General features: G+C 41.7%; 1 pseudogene across 1 annotated transcript; it reads left to right on the top strand.

Annotated features, from left to right (window-relative positions):
* Positions 1-10,788: 10,788 nt before the first annotated feature.
* Positions 10,789-11,499, top strand: LOC308609358 (MARCKS-related protein-like; annotated as a pseudogene). The gene has a single exon. The product of its transcript is annotated as an MARCKS-related protein-like (transcript).
* The last annotated feature ends 5,746 nt before the right edge of the window (positions 11,500-17,245 follow it).

Here is a 17,245-nt window from a genome sequence, read left to right as displayed (position 1 = left end):
AGTGTCCTTCTTTGTCTCTTCTAATAGTCTTTATTTTAAAGTCTATTTTGTCTGATATAAGAATTGCTACTCCAGCTTTCTGTTGATTTCCATTTGCATGGAATATCTTTTTCCATCCCCTTACTTTCAGTCTGTATGTGTCTCTAGGTCTGAAGTGGGTCTCTTGTAGACAGCATATATATGGGTCTTGTTTTTGTATCCATTCAGCCAATCTGTGTCTTTTGGTGGGAGCATTTAGTCCATTTTCATGTAAGGTAATTTTTTTTTTCTTTACGCGGACTCCTCACTGTTGTGGCCTCTCCCATTGCAGAGCACAGGCTCCGCATGCACAGGCTCAGCGGCCATGGTTCATGGGCCCAGACGCTCCGCGGCATGTGGGATCTTCCCAGATCGGGGCACGAACCCGTGTCCCCTCCATCGGCACCGGACTCTCAACCACTGCGCCACCAGGGAAGCCCCTAAGGTAATTATTGATATGTATGTTCCTACTCCCATTTCCTTAATTGTTTTGGGTTCGTTATTGTAGGTATTTTCCTTCTGTTGTTTTTCTTGCCTAGAGAAGTTCCTTTAGCATTTGTTGTAAAGCTGGTTTGGTGGTGCTGAACTCTCTCAGCTTTTGCTTGTCTGTAAAGCTTTTAATTTCTCCATCAAATCTGAATGAGATTCTTGCTGGGTAGAGTAATCTTGGTTGCAGGTTTTTCTCCTTCATCACTTTAATTATGTCCTGCCACTCCCTTCTGGCTTGTAGAGTTTCTGCTGAGAGATCAGCTGTTAACCTGATGGGGATTCCCTTGTGTGTTATTTGTTGTTTTTCCCTTGCTGCTTTTAATATGATTTCTTTTTCTTTAAGTTTTGACAGTTTGATTAATTTATGTCTTGGTGTATTTCTCCTTGGATTTATTCTGTATGGGACTCTCTGTGCCTCCTGGACTTGATTAACTATTTCCTTTCCCATATTAGGGAAGTTTTCAACTATAATCTCTTCAAATATTTTCTCAGTCCCTTTCTTTTTCTCTTCTTCTTCTGGAACCCCTATAATTCGAATGTTGGCGTGTTTAATGATGTCCCAGAGGTCTCTGAGACTGTCCTCTGTTCTTTTCATTCTTTTTTCTTTATTTTGCTCTGCATCACTTATTTCCACTATTTTATCTTCCACCTCACTTATCCGTTCTTCTACCTCAGTTATTCTGCTATTGATCCCGTCTAGAGTATTTTTCATTTCATTTATTGTGTTTTTAATCGATGCTTGATTCATCTTTAGTTCTTCTAGGTCCTTGTTAACTGTTTCTTGCATTTTGTCTATTCTATTTCCAAGATTTTCGATCTTGGAAATAGAATGTTGGATCATCTTTACTATCATTATTCTGAATTCTTTTTCAGGTAGACTGCCTATTACCTCTTCATTTGTTAGGTCTGGTAGGTTTTTATCTTGCTCCTTCACCTGCTGTGTGTTTTTCTGTCTTCTCATTTTGCTTATCTTACTGTGTTTGGGGTCTCCTTTTTGCAGGCTACAGATTCATAGTTCCCATTGTTTTTGGTGTCTGTCCCCAGTGGCTACGGTTGTTTCAGTAGGTTGTGTAGGCTTCCTGGTGGGGGGGACTAGTGCCTGTGTTCTGGTGGTTGAGGCTCGATCTTGTCTTTCTGGTGGACAGGTCCACGTCTGGTGGTGTGTTTTTGGGTGCCTGTGGCCTTATTATGTTTTTAGGCAGCCTCTCTGCTAATGGGTGGGGTTGTGTTCCTGTCTTGCTAGTTGCTTGGCATAGGGTGACCAGCACTGTAGCTTGCTGGTCGTTGAGTGAAGCTGGGTGCTGGTGTTGAGATGGAGATCTCTGGGAGATTTTTGCCGCTTGATGTTATGTGGAGCTTGGAGGTCTGTTGTGGACCCGTGTCCTGAAGTTGGCTCTCCCACTTCAGAGGCACAGCACTGACTCCTGGCTGCAGCACCAAGAGCTTTTCATCTACCCAGCTCAGAATAAAAGTGAGAAAAAGTAGAAAGAAAGAATTAGTAGAAGAAAGAAAGAGAGAGAGAAAGAAAGGAAGAAGGAAAGGAAGGAAGGAAGGAAGGAAGGAAGAAAGAAAGAAAGAAAGAAAGAAAGAAAGAAAGAAAGAAAGAAAGAAAGAAAGAAAGAAAGAAAGGAGGGAGGTAGGGAGGAAGGACAGAAAGAAAAAAGAAAGGAGGGAGGGAGGAAAGAAAAAGAAAGAGTGAAAGGAAGAAGGGAAGGAGGGAGGGAGGAAGGAAGGAAAGAAAGACAGGAGGGAGGGAGGAAGGAAAGAAAGAAAGAAAGAAAGGGGCAGAGGGAGGGAGGGAGGAAGGGAAGGTAGGAAAAAAGAAAGAGGGAAGATAAAGTAAAATAGAATAAAGTATAAAATATAGTAGCGTTATTAAAAATAAAAAAGTAATTATTGAAAAAAAAATGGATGGATAGAACCCTGGGACCTATGGTGGAAGCAAAGCTCTACAGAGAAAATCTCACACAGAAGCATACACATACACATTCTCAAAAAGAGAATAGGGGGAAAAAATCGAAAATCTTGCTCTCAGAGTCCACCTCCTTAATTTGGGATAATTCGTTGTAAAAAGAGGAAAAGGGGAAAAAATCTTAAATATTGTCCTCAAAGTCCACCTCCTCAATTTGGGATGATTCGCTGTCCATTCATGCACTCCACAGATGCAGGGCACATCAAGCGGACCATGGAGCTTTAATCCGCTGCCTCCGTGGCTGCACAGAGAGATTTCCCTGTCTCTTCTCTGCTCTCACAGCTCCCAGGTCTCAGCCTTGGACCTAGCCCCGCCTCTACACGTAGGTCGCCGGAGGGTGTCCGTTCTTCGCTCAGACAGGATGGGTTTAAAGGAGCCGCTGATTCGGGGGCTCTGGCTCACTCAGGCCGAGGGGAGGGAGGGGCATGCAGTGTGGGGTGGGCCTGTGGCGGCAGAGGCCGGCGTGACGTTGCACCAGCCCGAGGCGCTCCGTACGCTTTCCCAGGGAAGCCATCCCTGGGTCCCGGGACCCCGGCAGTGGCAGGCTGCACAGGCTCCCCAGAAGGGGCGGGGTGGACAGTGACCTGCGCTCGCACACAGGCCTTGTGGCGTCGGCAGCAGCAGCCCCAGCATCCCACGCCCATCTCCGGGGTCCGCGCCTTGAGCCGCGGCTCACGCCCGTCTCTGGAGCTTCTTTAAGCAGCGCTCTTAATGCCCTCTCCTCGCGCACCAGGAAACAAAAGGGAAGAAAATGTCTCTTGCCTCTTCGGCAGCTCCAGGCTTTTTCCCTGGACTCCCTCCGGGCTAGCTGCGGTGCACCAACCCCTTCAGTCTCTTCCTGCCGCCAGCCCCTGTCCTCTCCCTGCGCTCTGACTGAAACCCGATACCCGAGCCTCAGCTCCCAGCCCCACCCGCCCCGGCGGCTGAGCAGACAAGCCTCTCGGGCTGGTGAGTGCCGGTCGGCCCCGATTCTCTGTGCGGGAATCTTTCCGCTTTGCCCTCCACACCCCTGTTGCTGTGCTGTCCTCCGCTACTCCGAAGCTTTCCCCCTCCGCCACCTAGAGTCTCCGCCCGCGAAGGGGCTTCTAGTGTGTGGCAACCTTTCCTCCTTCACAGCTCCCTCCCACTGGTGCAGGTCCTGTCCCTATCCTTTTTTCTCTGTTTATTCTTTTTTCTTTTGCCCTACCCAGGTATGTGGGGAGTTTCTTGCCTTTTGGGGGGTCTGAGGTCTCCTGTCAGCATTCAGTAGGTGTTCTGTAGGAGTTGTTCCACGTGTAGATGAATTTCTGATGTATCTGTGGGGAGGAAGGTGATCTCTGCGTCTTACTCTTCCACCATCTTCCTCCCTAACTGGGCTCCGAGCACCGGAGTTGCCGCCTCACCCAGCGGGCGAGCCGCATGTATCTTTTTGAATTAGTGTTTTTGTTTTTTTCAGATATATACCCAGGAGTGGGTATATCATTTGATATATGCTATATCATATGGTAGATCTATTTTTAGTTTTTTGAGAAACCGTAGTGGCTGCACCAATTTACATTCCCAACCAAAAGTGTACGAGGGTTCCTTTTATTCCACATCCTCACCAACTTTTGTTATTTGGATACACAAACATTCTTAATTTTGCTGAACTCCAATTTATCTGTTTTTCTTTTGTTGCTTGTCCTTTTGTTGTCAGATCTAAGAATCCACTGCCAAATCCAAGTTCATTAAGATTTACCTGGATATCTTCTTCTAAATTTTCTTATACTTTTAGCTCTTTTATTTAAGTCTTTGGCCCATTTTGAGTTAATTTTGAATAGGGTGTGAGGTGAGAGTCCAGTTCCATCGTTTTCAAGGGTATATCCAGTTATCCCAACACCATTTGTTGATGGTTCAATGGTTTAATGGTCTTGACACCCTGTCAAAACTCAACTGACCACAGATACATGGGTTTGTTTCTGGATTCTCAATTCTATTCCATTGATCTACATGTCTATTCTTATGCCTATATTACTGTGATTTGATTACTGAGCTTTGTAGTAAGTTTTAAAATCAAGAATTATGGGTACTCTAACTGTATTCTATTTCAGCATTGTGTTGACTGTTTGGGGTCCCTGACAATTCCATATGAATTTTAGGAACAGCTTGTCCATTTTTTGTAAAAATGACAGTACAGATTTTTATACAGATTGCATTGAATCTGTAGATCACTTTGGGAAGTAGTACCATCTACAATGTTAACTCTTACAATCCATAATCACTGGATGTCCTTCCATTTATTTAGACCTCATTTAACTTCTTTCACTGTTATGTAGTATCCAATTTACAAGTCTTGCATCTCCTTGATTAAATTTATTCCTAAATATTGTATTCTTTTTCATGGTATTATTAATGGACGAATTTCTTCAATTCAGTTTTGGATTAATCATTTCTAGTGTATAGAAATACAACTGAGTTTTGTACATAGATCTTGTATCCTGCAACATTGCTGAATGTGTTTATAATCTGAAATAATTTTTGTGGATTTTTCAAAGTTTTCTCTGTATAAGAATATGTCATCTGTTGTACCCCAATGTTCATTGAAGCACTATTTACAATAGCCAAGACATGGAAGCAACCTAAATGTCCATCGACAGAGGAGTGAATAAAGGTAATGGAATATTACTCAGCCATAAAAAAGAATGAAATAATGTCATTTGTGGCAACATGGATGGACCTAGAGATTGTCATGCTGAGTGAATTAAGTCAGACAGAGAAAGACAAATATATATCGCTTATATGTGGAATCTAAAAAATGGTACAAAAGAACTTATTTACAAAATGGAAATAGAGTCACAGATGTAGAAGACAAACTTATGGTTACTGGAGTGGTGGGGGGGGAAGAGGGAGAGGGATACATTGGGAGATGGGGATTGACATATACACACTACTATATGTAAAATAGATAACTAATCAGGACTTATTGTATAGCACAGGGAACTCTTCTCAGTACTCTGTAATGACCTATACTGGAAAACAATCTAAAAAAGAGCGGATGTACATGTATGTATAACTGATTCACTTTGCTGTACAGCAGAAACTAACACAACACATTAAATGAACTATACTCCAATAAAAATTCAAAAAATTAAAATGCAAAAAAAGAATATGTCAACTGTGAATAAAGATAGTTTTACATTCTCCTTCTCAAATCTGGATGCTTTTAATTTCTTTTTTGGCTAATTTCTCTGGCTATATCTTATAGAACAATATTGAATAGAAGTGGTAAAAATGAACATCCTCATCTAATGGAATTAGGCTGTTAGTCTTTCACCATTGAGTGTGTTAGCTGTGGTAGATGTACTTTATCAGGTTGTGCAAGTTCCCTTCTGTTAAATTATGTAGTCCCCAAATTCATATGTCATAACCCTAACCCCCAGTACATCAGAATGGGACTATATTTGATGACAAGGCCTTTAAAGAGGTAGATAAGTTAAAATGAGACCATTAGAGTGGATCCTAATCCAATCTGACTGGTGTCCTTATAAGAAGAGGAAATTATGTACACGCAAAGACACACCAGGGTTGTGCGTGCACATGACCATGTGTAGATACAGTGAGAAGTTCAACCATCTACAAGCCAAGGAAAGGATACACACACACCCCAAAAAAAACCTGACAACATTTTAAATTGGGACTTCTTGCCCCCAGAACTGTGAGAATATAAATTTCTGTTCTTTAAGCCACTCAGTCTGTGACGTTTTGTTGTAACAGCCCTGGCAAACTAATATACCTTCTATTCTTTGTTTATTAATTGACCCTTATCATGAAAGTGTGTTGAATATAGTGAAATGCTATTTCTGCATCAGTAGAGATGGGTTGTTTCCTTCATTCTGTTTATGTGGTATATTACTCATTGATTTTTGTATATTGAGCCACCTTGCATTCCTAGGATAAATTCTACTTGTTCATGGTGAATAATTCTTTTAACATACTGTTAGACTCCATTTACTGGAGTTGCATTGAAGAATTTTGCATCTATATTCATAAAGGTTATTGGTCTATAGTTTTCTTGTGATGCTACTGTTTACCTTTGGTATCAGATAAATACTGGCTTCATAGAACAAGTTAGTGTTCCAATCACTTCTGTTATTTGAAATTGAGAAAGATTGAGGTTAATTCTTTTTTGGGGGGCTGTGTTGGGTCTTCGTTTCTGTGCTAGGGCTTTCTCTAGTTGTGGCAAGCGGGGGCCACTCTTCATTGCGGTGTGCGGGCCTCTCACTATTGGGGCCTCTCTTGTTGCAGAGCACAGGCTCCAGATGCGCAGGCTCAGTAGTTGTGGCTCACGGGCCCAGTTGCTCCATGGCATGTGGTATCTTCCCAGACCAGGGCTCGAACCCATGTCCCCTGCACTAGCAAGCAGATTCTCAACCACTGCGCCACCAGGGAAGCCCGAGGTTAATTCTTTATTAAACAATTGATAAACCAATATTGATTTGTGGTTTTTGATTTCTTACATTAGAGTTTTGTAGTTTTTCTCATAAGATTTTCCCCATATTTTATTAGATCTATACCTAAGTATTTCACTTTGTTGTTGCTAATGTAAATGGCATTGTACTTATATTTTAAAATTCTGGTTGTTCATAGCTGGTCTATAAGAAAGGGACTGACAGTTGTATATTAACCTTCTATCTGAAACATTCCTGTGATGGCTTATTAGTTCCTGGAGATATTTTGTTGATTCTTTGATATTTTTCTACACAAAGAGTCATATAATATTGGGGTAATTTTTTATTTCCTTCTTCCAAACTGTATATGTTTATTTCCTTTTCTTCTCTTGATAGCTAGAGATTCCAGTATGATTTTGAGTAGGAGTGGTGAAGGTAGAAATCCTCACAGCTCTAATATTTATTATTTCTTTTATTCTGCTTATTTTGAATTTAATTTGTTCTTATTTTTCTAGTTTCCTGAAGGGGAAGATTAGATTATTTATTTTAGCTATTTCTTCTTTTCTAATGAAGAAATAGCTAAAATTAATTCTTCTTTTCTAATTCAATTTTCCCTCTAAACACTACTTTTTCTGCATCCTGGAAATTTCAATGAGTTGTATTTTCATTTTCATGTAGTTTAAAATATATTTTATTGTGGTAAAAACACTTAACGTGAGATCTAACCTGTTAAATTTTTAAGTATGCAATACATTATTGTTAACAACAAGTGCAATCTAGAGATAGCAGGTCTCTAGAAATTATTTATCTTGCATAAATGGAGTTTTATACGCTTTGAACAGCAATTCCGTTTCTTCCCCTTTGCCCCTGCATCTATCATTTTACTCACTCTTTCTGAATTTGAATATTTTAGAGACCTCGTTTAAGTGGAATGATGCAGTATTTGTCCTTTTATGACTGGTGTATTTCACTTAGAATATCCTCCAGTTTCATCCATGCTGTTGAATATGGCAGGATTTTCTTCCATTGTAAGAAAGAATAACATGCTGTTGTATGTATATATTATATTTTCCTTATCCTTTCATCTGTCAATAGGCATTTAGGTTGTTTCCATATCTTGGCTATTGCAAATAATGCTGCAATAAACATGGGAGTGAATATATCTCCTGCAGATCCTGATTTAAATTCTCTTGGATATATACCCAGAAGTGAGATTGCTGGGTCATATGGTAATTCTATTTTTAATTTTTTGAGAAAACCCCATACTGTTTTCTGTAGAAGTTGCACCATTTTGCATTCCCACCAACCACATACAATGGTTCCAATTTCTACACATCATGACAAAATTACCTTTTGCTTTAAAAAAGAATAGCCATTCTAAGGGATATGAAGTGGTATCTCATTGTAATTTTGATCTAAAAAAATATCATAGTCATCCTATCAGATGTGAGGTGACATTTCATTGTGGTTTTGAACTTCCCTGATAATTAGAGGTGCGAAGCACCTTTTCATATACCTGTTTGACATTTGTATGTCTTCTTTGGACATGTTTCAAGTGTTTTGCCCTTATTTTAGTCAGGTTGTTTGTTTTTATGCTATTGAGTTGTAGGAGTTCCCTATATATTTTGGCTATTTACCCATTATCAGACATGTGGTTTGCAAATATTTTCTTCCACTCTGTTGGTTTTTTCCTTACACATTTTGACTATTGTGTGAATAATGTTGTTATGAACATGGTTTTACAAATATCTTTTCAAGTTCCTGGTTTCAATTCTGGGTATATAATCAGAGGTGGAATTGCTGGATCATATTATACAATAATTCTTTTTTTTCTTTTTTTGAGGAACTGCCATACTATTTCCCACAGTGGCTGCATAATTTTACATTCCCTTCATTAATGCACAAGTGTTCCTGTTTCTCCACATCCTTGTCAACACGTTATTTACTTTAAAAAAAAAGTCATCATAATGGATGAGAAGTGGTATTACATTGTGGTTTTATTACATTTCCCTAATAATGAGTGATGTTGAGTATCTTTTCATTGGCTTAATGGACATTTGTATATCTTCCTAGGAGAACTGTCTATTTAATCTCTTTCTTTTTTTTGGGGGGGGGGGTACACGAGCCTCTCACTGTTGTGGCCTCTCCCGTTGCAGAGCACAGGCTCCAGACACGCAGGCTCAGCGGCCATGGCTCACGGGCCCAGCCGCTCCGCGGCATGTGGGATCTTCCCGGACCAGGGCACCAACCCGTGTGCCCTGCATCGGCAGGTGGACTCTCAACCACTGCGCCAACAGGGAAGCCTTCTTCATTTTTCAATTGGGTTTTTTCTGTTTGTTGTTGAGTTGTGGAAGTTCTTTATATATCCTTAATATTACCCCCTACTAAGCTATTTGATCTGCATACATTTTTCTCCCACTTCACTGGTCGCCTCTTTACTCTGTTGTTAGTGTCCTTTAATGCACAAAAGTTTTTTAAAATTTTAATGTAGTGTAATTTATTCATTTTTCTTTTGTTGCCTATGCTTTTGGTGTCATACCCAAGAAATCATTTTCAAATCCAGTATCATGACAATTTCCCCCTATATTTTCGTTTTTTTTAATTTTATTTATGTTTTTGGCTGCGTTGGGTCTCCGTTGCTGTGCGTGGGCTTTTCTCTGGTTGCGGAGAGTGGGGTCTACTCTTCGTTGTGGTGCACGGACTTCTCATCGCAGTGGCTTCTCTTGTTGTGGAGCACAGGCCCTAGGCCCACAGGCTTCAGTAGTTGTGGTGCAAGGGCTTAGTTGCTCCGCAGCATGTGGGATCTTCCTGGACCAGGGATCAAACCTGTGTCCCCTGCATTGGCAGGCGGATTCTTAACCACTGCACCACCAGAGAAGTCCCCTCCCCCTATATTTTCTCCTGAAAATTTCATAATTTTAGCTCTTACATTTAGGTCTTTGATCCATCTTAAGTTAATTTTCATATGTGGTGTAAGGATCCAATTTTATCCTTTTGCATGTGGATACCCAGCTTTCCCAACACCATTTGTTGGAAAAATGTCCTTCCTCCATTGGATGAGCTTGGCACATTTTTGGAAAATCATTTGGTCATATATGCAATGCTTTATTTCTGGACTCCCAATTCTATTCCATTGGTTTGTATATCTGTCTTTCTGTCATTACCACACTGTTTTTTTTAAACAACTTTATTGGAGTATAATTGCTTTACAATGTTGTATTAGTTTCTGCTGTATAACAAAGTGAATCAGCTATATGTGTACATATATCCCCATATCCCCTCCCTCTTGTGTCTCCCTCCCCCCTCCCTATCCCACCCCTCTGTGTGGTCTCAAAGCACTGAGCTGTTCTCCCCTTGAGATGTAGCTGCTTCCCACTAGCTATCTATTTTACATTTGGTAGTGTATATATGTCAATGCTACTCTCTCACTTAGTCCCAGCTTACCTTTCCCACTCCCCAGGTCCTCAAATCCATTCAAGCCTCTTAGGGAAAGGACAGCATTTAAAAGCAACTATGTATACACTTCCCAATTTCAAAACTTACCACACTCTTTTGATTAGTGTAGTTTTGTAGTAAAATTTGAAATTGGGAAGTGTATACATAGCTGCTTTTAAATGCCTTCCTTTCCCTTAGAAGCTTACCCCTGTTTCTATTGTGCCTTAGCTGTTCTGTATTCCTCAATCAATAATCTCTTGCATGGGCATTCTGGTGAGGAGCAGAGCAGTGGCGGGTGCAGCTAGTCGGTGAGGTGTGGAGCAGGGGTGCAGCTTATTTTCCCACACACACACCCTTCCCTCTCAGGTGCCAGCCCCTCCCCTCTGCCAGCCTGGCCCACCTGACCAAACTATCCCTTATGGCGTGAGCAGGGGGTGGCTCCTGGCGCCCCCCAGAAGAACCCCCACCATGGGCAACCAGAGCTCCAAGGCTCCCTGGGGCGACGTGACCGCCTAGGAAGCAGCAAGCGCTTTCCCCGCTAAGGTCAATGGACGGGAGAATGGCCACGTGAAAAGCAATGGAGACTTATCCCCCAAAGGTGGAGGGGGGTCGCCCTCCCCCGTGAACGGAACAGAGGAGGAAGCCGGGGCCACTGGCGATGCCATCGAGCCGGCACCACCTAGCCAGGGCTCTGAGGTCAAGGGGGAGCTTCCCCCCGCCCCCCCACTCCCTGCCAAGGAGACCTCCAAGAAGAAGAAGAAATTCTCTTTCAATAAGCCTTCCAAATTGAGTGGCCTGTCCTTCAAGAGAAATCGGAAGGCGGGGGCTGGGGGTGATCCGTCTGCCTCCTCACCCAGAGGAAGGGCAGGAGCAAGGCAGGGAGGGTTGGTGCCTGCAGCAAGGAAGGCACTGCCCAGGGAGGGAAGGCTGCCACCACCCTGGGAGCCAGGAGCCCCAGGCCAAAGGGGCAGAGGCTAGTGTTTCCTCCAAGGGAGGAGGAGACACAGAAGAGGCAGGGCCCCAGGCGCAGAGCCATCCACTCCCTCCGGGCCAGAGAGTGGCCCTACACCAGCGAGCGAGCAGAATGAGCAGCTGGGTGGGGGCAGGTGGGTGATCTCTAAGCTGAAAAAACTGTGCTGTCCTTGTGAGGTCACTGACTGGACCTGGTGCCCTGGCTGACTTCCTGCGCCCAGAAAGGAAGGGGCTGTTGCCCCGCTAGCCACATTCCCTCTCCTCCTCTCCCTATGTGGATTCTCCCATCATCCATCTGGTCTTCCTCTTAAGGCCAGTTGAAGATGGTCCCTTGCAGTTTCCCAAGTTAGGTTAGTGATGGGAAATGGTCCTGCCCCTGGCCCTACCGCTTCCCTGTCCCCACCCATGCATAAGGCAGTTGCTGGTTTTCTTCCCCAATTCTTTTCCAAGTAGGCTTTGTTTACTCCCCAAATCCCAGAGCCACATGTGGGGATGCCTACACTCCCAAACCCTGAGTGTCCAGCCTTCCCCTGTTGAGTTTTTAGTCTCTTGTGCTGTGCCTAGTGGCACCTAGGCTGGAGAGGACACTACCCCTGTCTAGGTTTTTATAAATGTATTACTCAAGTTCAGACCTCCAGCTTGTGAATCAACTGTATCTCTTTTTTTACTTGGTAATCAAGTATTGAGCTTTGGGGTTGGGGGGAGTTCTGTAATGTGAAACAACTGCTTGTTGTCTTTTTTCCCCTCCCATTGTTGTAAATAACTTTTAATGGCCAAACCTCAGATTTGTACTTTTTTTTTTCTAACTGCTAAAACCATTCTCTTCCACCTGGTTTTACTGTAACATTTGGGAAAGGAATAAATGGCCCTTAAAAAAAATCTCTTGCATAATAGCTGATACTATGGTGGTAATCAAGTTGCATTTATAAATGTATCAAATCAACATGTTGTACACCTTAAACTTACACAATGTTATGTGTCAATTGTATCTCAATAAAGCTGGGAAAAAATCCCCACAAAATAACCTTTTGCATGCAGGCATCTGGTGGATTTTCATTAGCCATGCTCTCAGATTCCTAAGGCTACCCTTAGCCTGAGATCCAAGCTATTTTCAGTCCTTTGAACTCTGAGTTAAGCATTGTAGATATCATTCCCTTACACAGTGCACAGACAGTTTAGAACATAGCAAATTCAGTCGAGCTTTCTCTACTTCACTAAAAGTAACAAGGGATAAGACTACTGCTTCTCCCATCTGCGCTATGCTGTGCAGGGCAGGGATGGAGCAAGGACAAGTAAAGATTCCACAAAATTCCGTGCCATTTTAAATGTGGATTTTGTCATTAAAATTTTTTATGCAATTTTTAAAGGTTTCTTTCCATTTACATTTATTGCAAAATATTCGCTGTATTCCCTGTGTTATACATCATTGTAACCTATCTTAAACCCAATAGTTTGTACATCCTACTCCCCAATCCCTATTTGCCCCTCCTCCCTCCCCTCTGATAACCACTGATTTGTTCTCTATATCTGTGAGTATGCTTCTTTTTTTGTTATATTCACAAGTTTGTTTTATTTTTTTTAGATTCTACATATAAGTGATATCATACAGTATTTGTATTTCTCTGTCTGACTTATTTCGTTTAGAATAATGCCCTCCAAGTCCATCCATGTTGCTGCAAATGGCAAAATTACATTCTTTTTTATGGCCAAGTAGTATTCCACTGTGCGTGTGTGTGTGTGTGTGTGTGTGTGTGTGTGTGTGTGTATACACCACATCTTCTTTATCCATTCATCTGTTGATGGACATTTAGGTTGCTTCCATATCTTGGCAATTGTAAATAATGTTGTTATGAATATTGAGATGCATGTATCTTTTCCAATCAGTGTTTTTGTTTTTTTCAAATGTACACCCAGGAGTGGAATTGCTGGGTCATGTGGCAAATCTAGTTTTAGACTTTTTGAGAAACCTCCATACTGTTTCCATAGTAGCTGCACAAATTTACATTCCCACAAACAGTGTATGAGGGTTCCCTTTTCTCCACATCCTCACCAACATTCTTTATTGTGTTCTTTTTGTGTGTGTGTGCAGTACGCAGGCCTCTCACTGTTGTGGCCTCTCCCATTGTGGAGCACAGGCTCCGGACGTGCAGGCTCAGAGTCCATGGCTCACGGGCCTAGCTGCTCCGCGGCATGTGGGATCTTCCCAGACCGGGGCACAAACCCGTGTCCCCTGCATCAACAGGCGGACTCTCAACCACTGCGCCACCAGGGAAGGCCTATTGTGTTCTTTTTGATGATAGCCATTCGGACAGGTGCAAGGTGGTATCTCACTGTGTTTTTTTTTTAATTTACTTATTATTTATTTATCATTTATTTTTGGCTGTGTTGGGTCTTCGTTTCTGTGCGAGGGCTTTCTCCAGTTGTGGCAAGCAGGGGCCACTCCTCCTCGTGATGCGCGGGCCTCCCACTATCGCAGCCTCTCTTGTTGTGGAGCACAGGCTCCAGACGTGCAGGCTCAGTAGTTGTGGCTCATGGGCCTAGTTGCTCCGTGGCATGTGGGATCCTCCCAGACCAGGGCTCGAACCCGTGTCCCCTGCATTGGCAGGCAGACTCTCAAACACTGTGCCACCAGGGAAGCCCCTCACTGTGGTTTTGATTTGCATTTCCCTGATCATTAGCAATGTTGAGCATCTTTTCATGTGCCTGTTGGCCATCTGCATTTCCTCTTTGGAAAAATGTCTACTCAGTTATGCCCGGGCTTCCCTGGTGGTGCAGTGGTTGAGAGTGTGCCTGCTAATGCAGGGGACATGGGTTCGAGCCCTGGTCTGGGAGGATCCCACATGCCACGGAGCAACTAGGCCCGTGAGCCACAACTACTGAGCCTGCGTGTCTGGAGCCTGTGCTCCGCAACAAGAGAGGCCACGATAGTGAGAGGCCCGTGCACTGTGATGAAGAGTGGCCCCCACTTGCCACAACTAGAGAAAGCCCTCACACAGAAACGAAGACCCAACACAGCAAAAATATAAAAAAATAAAGTTATGCCCATTTTTTAATCCAGTTGTTTGTTTTTGTTTTGATTTATTTATTTATTTATTTATTTATTTATTTATGTTTTGGCTGTGTTGGGTCTTTGTTTCTGTATGAGGACTTTCTCTAGTTGTGGCAAGCAGGAGCCACTCTTCATTGTGGTGCGCGGGCCTCTCACTATCGCGGCCTCTTTTGTCGTGGAGCTCCAGACGTGCAGGCTCAGTAGTTGTGGCTCATGGGCCTAAAGCACACATCTTTCCTCACAATTCAGGCTAGTTGGTTGCCCTGTAATCTCAGCTCTCTAATGGATTCAAGTTATGATTTTATAGTTTATCTGGCATTTTCTTGTTGTTGTGAGAGTGATGCTTTTTCCAGCCTTCTATGTCTTATGTGGAATCTAGAAATTCCTGAAGTCTGGTAGTATCTTATTTGTTTAGGTTTCTTCTATAGTTGTTATAATGGGAATGATGATCTTTCACTATCTTCTATATTATGATTTAAAATCAAACGTCCTAATAATCTTCCTAAAATGTATATTGGATCATGACACTCCTTTGCTTCCTATCTTTCAGTGGTTTCACATCATATAGCAAATTTTTTAAAGTAATACATTTTAAACTAATTCATTCATTCTCTCTCTCTCTCTCATTTCTTTTTCCTATAAGATCTTGCATGATCTTGTTCTTTCCTACCTTTACAACCTTATTTCATGCCATTATCTTTACTTTCTATACTCTAGCCTAGGGGTTGGCAAACATTTTTTGTAGAAAGCCAGATAGTAATTATTTTAAACTTGGGTCATATGGTTTCAGTTACAAGTATTCAACTATGCTGTTTTAACATCAAGCAGCTATAGACAACACTAATTAGTTTGGCTATATTCAAAAAAAACTTTATATATGGACACTGATACTTGAATTTCATATAATTTTGACGTCATGAAATATTATTCATTTTTAGTTTTTTTCCTTCTATCTAAAAATGTACAAACCACTCTTAGGATTCAGCCCATACTATATATATATATAGCAGGTCAGATTTGGCCCATGAGTTGTAGTTTGCTGACCACGGTTTACATACATTACATGGCAAGTACAATCCACTCCCTTTGGATTGACTTCTTTATCCTTAGGTTTGTCTTTAAATATGACCTCAGCACAGATTCCTTCTCTTAACCACACTTTTTAAAGTAAATATGTCCCTCTCCCTTGTCACTGCATCCTATTTCCTTTTAATGTTCTTATCAAAATGTATAACTATAAGTTCATGTTTCCTTGGTTATTGTCTGTCTCCTCTAATAGATTTTAAGTTATTTGGTCAAGGACAATGTCTGTTGGGGTTTTATTCACCAATGCCTAAGACTATCATTTAGTAAGGATTAAATAAATATTTCTTAAATGTACTAATCAATCTCCTTCTGCCCTTTTGGCTTTAATTGCTTATTTGAAGGTGTTGATTCATCTGACTGTTTTAATTATGGATTTACTGAAGACACTTGGAAGCCTTAATTATGTCAAGCAGTACCAAGTCTATGGCTTGATGAACCTAGATTCATTTCCTTCCTCTTTGCACATCATGGACGACAACTTGATGGTAGATCTATAACCTGTAAGTTACCATAGCTGAGTTCTAAAATTCCTCTGATTTTGTTGGGAAACAAAGTAGAAAACTTAGTAGTTGGCCTCAACAGCACAGCTAAAATCTTACATATCTTAAAGAAAGTAGGATGAGGAACAAAGGAAAGACTTTTTTATGAGGTCATAACTGAAAGTTTATTAATTGATTAGTAGTAGCTATCTGAAATGCTGTATAAAGGATTGTGGGGCAGCATCCAGTTGTTTTTAGTTATGGGAAAAATAATAGTCTACTGTAAGAATAAAAATCAACAATTCAGTGGTTTAAAGAAATATTATTTCTTCCTTACATGACAGTGTCATTGTAAAAAGTTCAGAGCTGAAGGACATCTCTGTTTCTTAGAGTTGTTCAGGGACTTAGTTTCTTTCCAAGTCACTGTTCTTCCATCTCATAAGGAAGGATCTGTCATCTGTAAGGTTGAAGGTGGATAGCCATTGTCTAGGTTGCAGCTGGTGGGAAGGGATAAGAGTGGAGAGGTGATCATACCTTAAGCCAGGCCCATAATTGGCATCCATCACTTTCATTCACACTTCGTTGATTATAATCATCTAGCTATGCATAACTGCAAAGGAAGCTGAGAAATGTAGTCTAGCTGGGCAGCCACATGTTAAACAAGGGATAATATATTTTGGTGGGCAACTAGCAGTCTCTAGGGACTAGGCTTAGCAGGAATAAATGTTAGGATTGTTTAATACCATCTGCCATGGATTGAAAGAAACTGTGATGTATTAGCTGTTCTTCCCTTAGGTGTGGAATGTCATGTTTTCCCTCCTAGAGGGTCCTGAAGTTTAAGTATAATTCAACAAGTATTTGTTGAGCATCTCCTATGGGCAAGGCACTGTTGTTAGTTTCTGTGCAGGTATAAAGATAAACAGTCCTGCTTTATCACATATTGAAGAATCAGAGACTCAACTCCAGATAATGGAATATCAGACATCAGCTACGAAGAAGGAGAGACACAAGCTTGAGAAATAAGGCCTTCTTGTACCTTGGAAATCACATCACACAGGCACTATACAGCTCTACCTATATATCAGTCTAGCTTTATAAAAGTGAGAATGTGGTTTCAGAGATATTAGGAAATGGGCAGAGAGCACTTGGCAGGATAATAGCTGCAAACACTAAGGTGAGAAAGGATCAGAATATAGGCAAGGGTTATAGAAGCAACTAAAATGGCATTGGTACCTGGTTAATCAGCCTATCAAGTAAATGTGCAGACTGTCCTCCCCACTAAATTAACATATGTTTTGGGACTCTAGGATATGAGAGCCCTTGCTTAATAATGGGTCCT

Source organism: Mesoplodon bidens, assembly GCF_964165515.1.
Source record: "Mesoplodon bidens genome assembly, chromosome: X".
NCBI classification, from domain to species: Eukaryota; Metazoa; Chordata; class Mammalia; order Artiodactyla; family Ziphiidae; genus Mesoplodon; species Mesoplodon bidens.
Note: the sequence above shows the minus strand (reverse complement) of the source record. Positions and strands in the feature narration are given on the sequence as shown.